At 40.3% G+C, this 11040-nt stretch overlaps 1 pseudogene; it reads right to left on the reverse strand.

Moving 5' to 3' along the window:
- Window positions 1-1111: 1111 nt before the first annotated feature.
- On the reverse strand, window positions 1112-8827 carry LOC115935359 (phosphorylase b kinase gamma catalytic chain, skeletal muscle/heart isoform-like; annotated as a pseudogene).
- Window positions 8828-11040: the final 2213 nt, after the last annotated feature.

An 11040-nucleotide genomic window follows, 5' to 3' on the forward strand; every position in this document is an offset into this window, starting at 1 on the left:
AAATAGCCCTTCATGGTGGCACACGATTGTAGTCCCAGCTAGTAGGGAGGTTGAGGCAGGAGGATCACTTGTTGTTTGCTTTCCTAGCTAGTTGCTGTGGAAGGAGAATGCTTTCTTCATGGCCTCATCTGTCGTTTCGTGTCCCTCTGAAGGAAACTAGTTTCCACTGTGTAACAGGCAGGCATGTAACTATCTAAAGCACAGTTCAGTCCTAAAAGGTCTGGGAGAACCGAATGATGTACTAGGTGAAGCAGTGCATTGTGGGAATCACAAAGCAAACAGTACTCCAGAAAGACAAATATCAGAAGCTTCCCCTTCCATTTCTTTTTTCTTTTTCTTTTTTTTTTGAGAAAGGGTCTTGCTCTGTTGCCCAGGCTAGAGTGCAGTGGAGATCACAGCTCACTGCAGCCTTGAGCTCCTGGGCACAAGCAATTCTCCCACCTCAGCCTCCTGAGTAGCTGGAACTACAAGTATGCACCACCACGCCTGGCTAATTTTTTGAATTTCTGTAGTGATAGGATCTCACTATGTTGCCCAGGCTGGTCTCGAACTCCTGGCCTTAAGCGATCGTCCCACCTCGACCTCCCAAAGTGCTGAGATTACAGGTGTGAGCCACCTCACCTCGGCCCCCTTCTCCATATGCCTCCAGAAACATGTCCCTGGAGAGTAGCCTGCTCCCACACTGTCACTGGATGTCATGGGGTCAATAAAATCTCCTGCGATTGTGTGTCTCAGACATTTCTGTGTCTTTCATCCTCACCCTGGGACCCTAAGGGAAGAGGGCCCTAGTGTCAGTAACTCTGGGCCTCCCCTAAAGAGAAACGGAGATGGCGGCTCATCTAGGAAGTGGAGGAGCAGGGGGTTCCTGGTTCTCAGGCCACGTGTGATCTCTGCCAATCCAGGGCCTGCCCCAGCCTGCAGGTATTGCTGTGTGGTAGGAACACCCGCTTCCCTTGTGCACAGAGGCGATCGTGGCCTCAGCTCCAGGAGTTCCTGGCCAGGGCCAAGCGCTCCTTCTGCAGAGGCCTGCATGCATCTTACCCCTTTGACTTGTATTTCCGTGGCTTCCCCTCCCCACCTGCCCCCCAGCCCTCCCTGACTGGCCAGCCCCTCAGTAGTCCTCCTTGGCCAGGGAGAGCAGCACGGCCTTGGGTGTGTTCTTGAAAAGGGCTGCCCAGTTCTGCTGCTGCCCCTTCCTCACCCAGGGGCCATAGATTCGGAAAGCGTAGGCATCCATGAGCCGGCACAGAGGCTGGAGGGTGTAGGGGTGGGTCTCGGATGACGATCTCCCGGGTCACCGGGTTCACCCGGTGGTACTGGTAGTAGCTCCGCACTGAAGCCAGCACAGTCAGAGCGATCACCTGCAGGGCCAGGCGGAGAAGCTGGGCTGCAGCCCCCGCCCTGCCAGGCCCTGCCCCTCCAGCACAGGACTCTCTGGGCTCGTTTGCCACGAAGCCTTGGGTGGCTTCTGCGGGGCCCTCCTAGTGTCTCCCACTTCCCACTTGGCCAGCATCCTCAGGGACAGAGCCAGTGGGCTGACACCTGCCATCTCTGAAGCCATCACAGGGCGGCTGGGAGGGGAGGGGTGGGTACTCTGGAAACCCGCGGGGTATAAGGACCCCTGGGAGAGGAGACGGCTTAGAGGTTTGCACTTGGGGAGCTGGCGGCAACTGCCGCAGGGTCTGGGTCAGGAGGCTTCGTACCTTGAACCTCCCCCGGGGGCTGAAGTGCCGCACTTCCTCCACCACGTACTGCAGGAAGAAGGGGTGTGCCAAGGCCTCTTCCGCTGTGCAGCAGCTCTGGGGTTGCACCAACAGGAATCGGGAGACCTGGGAGGGGAGGAGAGGGTACCCGAGAAAGTTAGTTGCTTCTGATCTCCTGAGCACACCCAGTATCAGTGACTGCCCTGAAACAGCATACCAAATGTGTGTTTGTGTTTGCCAGTATTCTTCCGGCGAAAGGGTCCAAAGCTTTCGCTAGATTTTCAAGGAGTCTATAATTCCCACTGTCCCCTAACACCCCAAAAATCTTTTTTAAGCTCTAGAAAAGAAATAATCTAAAAATGATTTTTAATTGCTAACCTTTAGTAACTGAATATGTGTATTTAAGCAACTTAATATTATTCAACAATATAACTGTGATTGTAAATACATTAAATTAGAAATCAGAACTAAATATCTATTCCTACTTACATAACTCATCTATAAAATGTTTATTTTACTTTATCCTTGGGAAGGAGCAGGTAATTTTGCCACCTAAATTATTATTTAAATAACTCTAGGGGAAAAATAAGAGACTGCAGAGAAAACATGCAATGATGTTTCAAAATCTTCTTTTAGGCCGGGCACAGTGGCTCACACCTGTAATCCCAGCACTTTGGGAGGGCAAGGCAGGCAGATCACAAGATCAGGAGTTCGAAACCAGCCTGGCCAACATGGTGAAACCCCGTCTCTACTAAAAATACAAAAATTAGCTGGGCATGGTGGTGCACGCCTGTAATCCCAGCTACTTGGTAGGCTGAGGCAGGAGAATTGCTTGAACCCAGGAGGCAGAGGTCGCAGTGAGCCAATATTGTGTCACTGAACTCCAGCCTGGGTGACAGAGCAGGACTACATCTCAAAGAAAAAGAAAAAAATCTTCTTTTAAATTCAAAATTTAAATATTAAAAATCCCTGTATAGTAAAACTGCTATGTCTTTAGAAAAACAATCCCCCGCCTTACATGCCTTCAACTGTATCATATCTAAAGGAACAAAAATTAGTGATTTAGCACATTTAAAGTAAAGCATGCTAAAAGCTTCAATTAAAGGCAAATGCATAGCTTTCACAATTAAATTACTAAGGTATGTGCCCTAAATAAAAAAAAATTACAGTAAAATTGGCTAAAGCTAATTTATTTCCCAAATTACTTTCATAATCATTACACTAAATCACTATGAAAATAAATATGCTGTGCGATTGTCTTCTGAAAGTCTGTTCAAAGTTCTAAACCTGCTAAATGTGTGTACTTTCTAAAAGAAATCTGCAATATCTAACAGCTAAGATACTGTAAGATTTTAGCCTTGTAAAAATAATCTGACCAAATATACTCAAATACCATGAAAAAATGTTCATTCATGCATATTTAAAATGAATTTTTTGAAGTCTCTCACCAGTAAAAATTATCTTTCAAATTTTTAATTTTTAAACTAACACCTCACTTCTAGTCATCTTTATTAATTTTTAAAAAATCAAAACAAACAATTGTGCTTACAATATAGAAAATGTAGGGAGATCACTTCTTGTCTTCACATTTACTATTTTTTTCCAAGTAAAACCTTTTATTAAATGGCTGGAAAAACCATTTAAGTTATATCATTGCCTGCCTGCTTTTTAATAGGAAACTCTTACCCACACACATATAGTAGTAAAGCTTACAAACCTACCAGCGAAATTAAAAACCCAGACAAAGTAATGGAAAAAGCCTAGTAAAACAAGAAAAAGAAAATGGTTACAACATAACCTGAATATGAAACTAAATCCCTGAAGATTTAGCTCCTTCTGGGGTTGTCTTTATAAGGTTAAAATTCTTGCAAGCCACACCCCTTCATGTGACCAATAAAATTAGAGCCACCACAGAAGGATGACCTAGTCAGGTTCTACTTTGCTGCATTACACATGACCCACATTTGGAGTGTAATAAAAGACAATCATGTTTCATTTAAATTATGCGTGGTGGTCTTTCCTAAAGAACACAGTAAGCAAGTAGATTTACATACTTTTGCTCCAGTGGTTAGTAGGTCACTACGTGCAAAATTTTCCAAAGGAATTTCACTTAAATAATTTCAAAGATCGGCAGGGTGCGGTGGCTCACGCCTGTAATCCCAGCACTTTGGGAGGCTGAGGCAGGTGGATCACGAGGTCAGGAGATCGAGACCATCCTGGCTAACACGGTGAAACCCCATCTCTACTAAAAATACAAAAAAGTAGCTGGGCGTGGTGGTGGGCGCCTGTAGTCCCAGCTGCTCGGGAGGCTGAGGCAGGAGAATGGCATGAACCTGGGAGGCGGAGGATGCAGTGAGCCGAGATCACACAATTGCACTCCAGCCTGGGTGACAGAGCAAGACTCCGTCTCAAAAAAAAAAAAAATTTTTTTCAAAGATCAATAAAAGTTTCCAAAAATTTTGAGTAATAATGTTTGCCAACATCTTGTTTTGCCAAGTAAGAGTATTAAAACCAAACATAAAAAAAACTCCAACTACTATCATTATAATTTCATGAAAGGACACTTCAATAAAGAGTAAAAGATACACCTGAGTAAGTTTAATTTTTTAAAACAACTTGAAATTTTCAGAAAACTGTCTTTATTTCTATTTAGATCAATGAAAACTCTTGTCATGTATCAAGAATTCTGAGGATCTACCTTTGAAACTTGTATTTTTAGTCATTTACTTATAAAGTTTTCCCAAGATGGCTGATGGAGAAGGCTATAAAGAACAGAAAAATAACTTAACGTAAAGGAAAGAGAGACTAGGGTTTGCCCCCAACTTGGAGCAAGGTATCTATTGTCACAATTGGTACCAATGATAGACATCAGTTCTGAAAAAGAGTCACCAATCAAATGTGACTTTAAGTAAAGGGTACAAGGAAGATCAAGGAAAAAGGAGGCAGATAAAACTTCAAGAAGGACGTTTAGCAAAAAGAAAAAAAAGAGATGGCCCTCCTCTTATCGGGGATCACTTCCTCTAAGAGATCAGCAATCTGGATATGACCAACTCTTCTCCCCTTTCCTTTACAAACCCTTGCTCAATTTTCTTTGATTTCAGAGGTTACCGTTTCTGTGGTTTCCAACCATCCACTAACCTCCATACAGGGATGCAAGATACATTCTCTAAGGATATAAGACGCACTTAGATGGCTCCATACTTTCTTTGTCAGAAACAGGTAATTACTGGGTAGCTGCTAAGAATAGCATCCACTTCTCTAGATCTAACCTTGAGACGAATTATAGCTGACTGGACAAGTTCATCTAGTCTTCAGATTTAAACCACACAATCTAATTCTTGTTTTAAGTCCCTCTAAAATAGAATTGTTCTAGGGCTCTTGACATAACAGAAAGGCACATTTTCAGACATCTACACTTACATTTTTAATTTTAATTTTAATTTTAATTTTTTTTTAATTATACTTTAAGTTCTAGGGTACTTGTGCACAACGTGCAGGTTAGTTACATATGTATACATGTGCCATGTTGGTGTGCTGCACGCATTAACTCGTCATTTAGCATTAGGTATATCTCCTAATGCTATCCCTCCCCACTCCCCCCACCCCACAACAGGCCCCGGTGTGTGATGTTCCCCTTCCTGTGTCCATGTGTTCTCATTGTTCAATTCCCACCTATGAGTGAGAATATGCGGCGTTTGGTTTTTTATTTCATGTTTCAATAGACTCTACAGTTTGCCCAAAACTACCTCAGAAAATTTAAATATAAGATAAATTGATCTACAGTCATGCATTGCTTAAAAATTGGGACACATGCTGAGAAATTCATTTGTCATTGCGCGAACAACACAGAGTGTACTTACACAACCCTAGATAGTATAACCTACTACACACTTAGGCTCTATGGTATGACATGATAATATTATGGGAATTTGTCGTATATGCAGTCAGTCATTGACCGAAACATCGTTATATGGCACATGAATGTATTTTACTATTCAATGTCTAACATCTTTAAAAAGTTTGGCTTATATTTTAAAACCAAAGTGTGATTAGCACTTTGTGAAACATACATTGCCAAAGATCAATTTAACTATAAATTTTCAATAGGTTCACCTTCCATTCCAAAATTCTTGCAACTCTCAACCCCTCCTCACTACCACTGTCAAAGAATACATTGCTATGGAGAGTCACATGAGAGCAATACAAAAAGAACATTAAAAGAAGCCTAAACTCACACCTGCTTACTTCACTTATTTAAACATTAGTCTTTCTTTTCAGTTATTCATGGATATGTACTGAGCTATGAGGAAAAGCACCTTACTCAGCTAAAGCACCATAAGTTGTTAATGATTTTTAAAGAAAAATTTAACAAAAATATTCTTTGAAATTGCTAACATTTTCAAGACAATGTAACATACAACCAATAGATAAAACTTCTAAGTGATTTCTTTCAGATTCAGTATGTGTTATTCAATGAAGTAGTAACAATCTAATTTATCAAATCATATCAAATATCTATTCCAATTACAGCCATTCCCCAGTTGGCTTTATCTTCTGAAATGTTTATTTTCCTACTTATTATTAACATAAAATATTATGCTAGCTCCTGGAGCAATTTGCGTTTTAGTAATGCAAACATTTTTTATATTTGCATAGGCAAAGTATGGTCATGATTCCTCTCTTTAAGAGATGTATTTCCAGTAGAATTCTATTTGTGTTTTCACCTGGGATATAGTTTAACTCACGTATCCACACAGTAGAATTTTGTATATGCAGAAAAAAACTTCATGATACTGTAAAGTTTACAATTTTTCTCTGAATTATCTTACCTGCATCCAACAGCACCACTTTAAAAAGCCTTATATGGCCAAGCACAGTGGCTCACGCCTGTAATCCCAGCACTTTGGAAGGCCGAGGCAGGCGGACCACGAGGTCAGCAGATCGAGACCATCCTGGCTAACATGGTGAAACCCGTCTCCACTAAACAAAATACAAAAAATTAGCCGGGCGTGATGGCAGGCGCCTGTATTCCCAGCTATTCGGGAGGCTGAGCGCAGGAGAATGGCATGAACCCGGAGGTGGAGCTTGTAGTGAGCTGAGATCGCACCACTGCACTCCAGCCTGGGCGACAGAGTGAGACTCCGTCTCAAAAGAAAAAAAAAAGCCTTATATTTGAGACACGGGGACAAATAAACAATTCCTTATATCTACAACACAACAAACATTTTAAAAATATATTGAATAAGTACATATATTTAACAAAAAATATGTACTGGTAGTATTTTAACATAAAAATTATCAGTAGCTTTGTGTATGTGTTTCTTTTAATGAGTTAAAAAGTTCATCGTTACTGATAATGAGTTTAAAGTGAATTAAGATTTTATGAACAATATTCACTATGATGGATCCTTACATTTTTTGCCAAAGTTGCTCAATAAACATTTTGCTCAAAAGAGATAAAAAGCCTTCCTTTTGTTCACATATTGAGGCTTACCTCAAACAGAATCCTGTATTTTAAATATTTAAGAAGGGTCATTTTTCTATTCCATTATAAGGCATGTTAACCATTATGGAAAACACTATAGCTACTTTCAGAACTTGTCTTTCGTATTCATATAGCTGATCCTTTAGGATTTTCGTCTAATGGTAGATAACACCTAGCTACAAATGCCCATTATTTAAAATGGTTTTGTAATACAGATATGCAATGCATAATGACATTTCAGTCAACAAGGGACTGCATATATGATGGTGGCCCCTAGGAACTGAAAAATTCCTGCTGCCCGGTAGCATCTTGATGATCTTGACCCTGAGTAGGCCTAGGCTAATGTGTAAGTTTATGTCTTTGTTTTTAACAAAAAAAAAAGTTTGAAGTGAAAAAAGAAAGAACTTTTAAAATAGAAAAAAGCTTATAGAATAAAGATTATAAAGATAATATTTTTGTACATCTGTTCAATGTGTTTCTGTTTTAAGCTAAGTGTTACTACAAAAGAATCAAAAAGTTTTTTAAAATTTAAGTTATTATAAAAGTTACAGCAAAATAAGATTATTAAAGACAAATTTAAAAAATAAATTTAGTATAGCCTAAGTGTACAGTGTTAATAAAGTCCACAGTAGTGTACAGTAATGTCCTAGGCCTTCACATTCACTCACCACTCACTCACTGACTCATCCAGAGCAACTTCCTGTCCTGCAAGCTCCATTCACAACAAGTGCCCTAAACACATATCCCATTTTTAATCTTTTATACTGTATTTTACTGCACCTTTTCTATGTTTAGATACACAAATACTTAACATTATGTTACAACTGTCTATGACATTCAGTACAGTAACACACTATATAGGTTTATAGCCTACAAGCAATAGCTAGAGCACATAATCTAGGTGTGTAGAAGGCTCTACCATCTAGGTTTGTGTAGGTACACTCTATGATGTTTACAGAATGACGAAATAGCCCAATGACACATTTCTCAGAATATCCCCATTGTTAAGTGACATATGATGTAATTATGATCTTCAGTAATGACAAATTTTTTAAAAGGAGGGCACAGACATGGTTACCAGCTTCCTCACACATCTCTTTTTTCCACCCCCACATAAAAACACCACAGCTTGAGATATAAGCTCAACAGGACAAAGCTACACAAGTCGTAATCACTTACACCACTCTAACAACCAAAACAAGAAACCAAAACTCCAGCTAATTTACTCCCTGGAATAGGATTAGAGAAGGTAAGCAAGAATAAATTCATCTACATATTCCTTTTATTAAAGCCTGTCCTTTGTTTCCACACAATCTGTAAGTGAAAACTCCATCAAAATGGTTCATTCAAAAAAGTGTCTACTATTAACAGAGCATAACAATATACATTTATGCTGTTGTGCATAGAGAACATTATCCAAATTTTCTACTGAGGAGCCAGGAGAAATTTAATGAAAATGAAACAATATGATTATTGACTACAGAAAGAATACCTTTTTTGGAGAAAAAACGTATACTTACTTAGTCAGCTGCCCTTTCTTCTTGTTGTTATCAGCTCCATTGTAAGTCACAGCTGCCAGTTTTCTGCTTCCATAGTTCTCGTAGTGGACATTGTTAGTAACATCTTTCAAGTCCTGCATGTGTGTTCTGTCATAAATAAACAGCAAGAGTTTGCTTCTATTAATAGCTAGGGGGTATAAAGCTAAAAAAGTTTTAATATAAATTCAAAATTTTACCAAAACAAAAATCTCAGATTTAAAATTAACAAAAGACTATTGTTAAGGAAGGTAGCATTCATCTGTTTTCCTTTACACTCAAAGTAGACCAATAAAAGATAAGCTAACTTGACACCAAATTTAGATTCCATAGAGATTTTAAGACCCATAGCAAGGACTTCATGACTAAAACACCGAAAGCAATGGCAACAAAAGCCAAAATTGACAAATGGGATCTAATTAAACGAAAGAGCTTCTGCACAGCAAAAGAAACTACCATCAGAGTGAACAGGCAACCTACAGAATGGGAGAAAATTTTTGCAATCTATCCACCTGACAAAGGGCTAATATCCAGAATCTACAAAGAACTCAAACAAATTTACAAGAAAAAAACAAACAACTTCATCAAAAAGTAGGCAAAGGATATGAACAGACACTTTTCAAAAGAAGACACCTATGCAGCCAACAGACACATGAAAAAATGCTCATCATCACTGGTCATCAGGGAAATGCAAATGAAAACCACAATGAGATACCATCTCACATCAGTTAGAATGGCAATCATTGCAGTCAGGAAACAGCAGATGCTAGAGAGGGTGTGGAGAAATAGGAACACTTTTACACTGTTGGTGGGAGTGTAAATTAGTTCAACCATTGTGGAAGTCAGTGTGGTGATTGCTCAAGGATCTAGAACTAGAAATACCATTTGACCCAGCCATCCCATTATTGGGTATATACCCAAAGGATTATAAATCATGCTACTATAAATCATGCACACCTATGTTTATTGTGGCACTATTCACAATAGCAAAGACGGAACCATCCCAAATGTCCATCAATGATAGACTGGATTAAGAAAATGTGGCACGTATACACCATGAAATACTATGCAGCCATAAAAAAGGATGAGTTCATGTCCTTTGTAGGGACATGGATGAAGCTGGAAACCATCATTCTCAGAAAACTATCACAAGGACAGAAAACCAAACACTGTATATTCTCACTCATAGGTGAGAATTGAACAATGAGATCACTTGGACACAAGGCGGGGAACATCACACACGGGGGCCTGACAGGAGGTGGAGGGCTGGGGAAGGGATAGCATTAGGAGAAATACCTAATGTAAATGATGAGTTGATGGGTGCAGCAAACCAACATGGCACATGTATACCTATGTATCAAACCTGCACGTTGTGCACATGTACCCTAGAACTCAAAAGTATAATAAAAAAGAAAAGAAAAGAAAAAGAAAAGAAAAAGAGAAATGGGCATAGGAGGGAAGACTTTCTTCTAGGGCATTTGAGATTGTCAAGCCCAGAAGACAGGCACCACCTTTCCACCTTATGCCTCATTAATGGAAATAACACAAAGCCCAGATCTAAGGCAGAGCTTCCCAACTATGGGCCTGCATCTCAATCTTCACCTTCCAGGAACCAGGCAGTGTCTTCCGGGCTGATTACTTCCAGTTTACCTCATTGTGATGTCCAAATATTATAGCTCCCCTCTCCATGATGATCATGGAAAATATCAGCGGCTCCAAATTCCAATTGTTTCACCTTAGAAAACAAATCTGAGAATCCCCCTACCACCAAGCACAGTACCTGGATACAACAGGCCCTCAATAAATATTTGCTCAGCCAATGCAAGGATAAATGAATGAAATTCCTCATCCCTGTATTCATTTCTGAATACGTGCTGGTGAAAATCTAGCTCTAAACATCTTTCAGATTTAGTACATTGAGGTATGAAAAAGAAAAAATAAAAGGACGATGCAAACGAAGTCAGGAGCTGGCACAGAAAGTGCAATCAGATTCTGCTTCCCCTGTAATTAAGAGTGCCCAATGCCGCTGACTTAGGCGATGACAGCGTGCAGCTTGCCTGCCCGCCCTGGGCGCCTGGGAGGGCGGGCAGCCCTCAGGATGCCGCTGCACAACACGTTCGCCACCTTATCAAGAATTCCACAGCCATAGGAAGATTTTTCACCCCGCCATAACCCCCGCGGGCTGCCCTGTGCTGTCACATGTCCCCGCTGCTCACAGAAAGAAAGCCACTAGGGAGGCCCTCAATGGAAATATTACCCCCTATCCAGGCTAGCATGGGCTTGATCGCCCCTGATTATTTCTGATCACTGTCACTGG

The sequence above is a fragment of the Gorilla gorilla genome, chromosome 6 (assembly GCF_029281585.2).
Source record: "Gorilla gorilla gorilla isolate KB3781 chromosome 6, NHGRI_mGorGor1-v2.1_pri, whole genome shotgun sequence".
Lineage (NCBI taxonomy): Eukaryota > Metazoa > Chordata > Mammalia > Primates > Hominidae > Gorilla > Gorilla gorilla.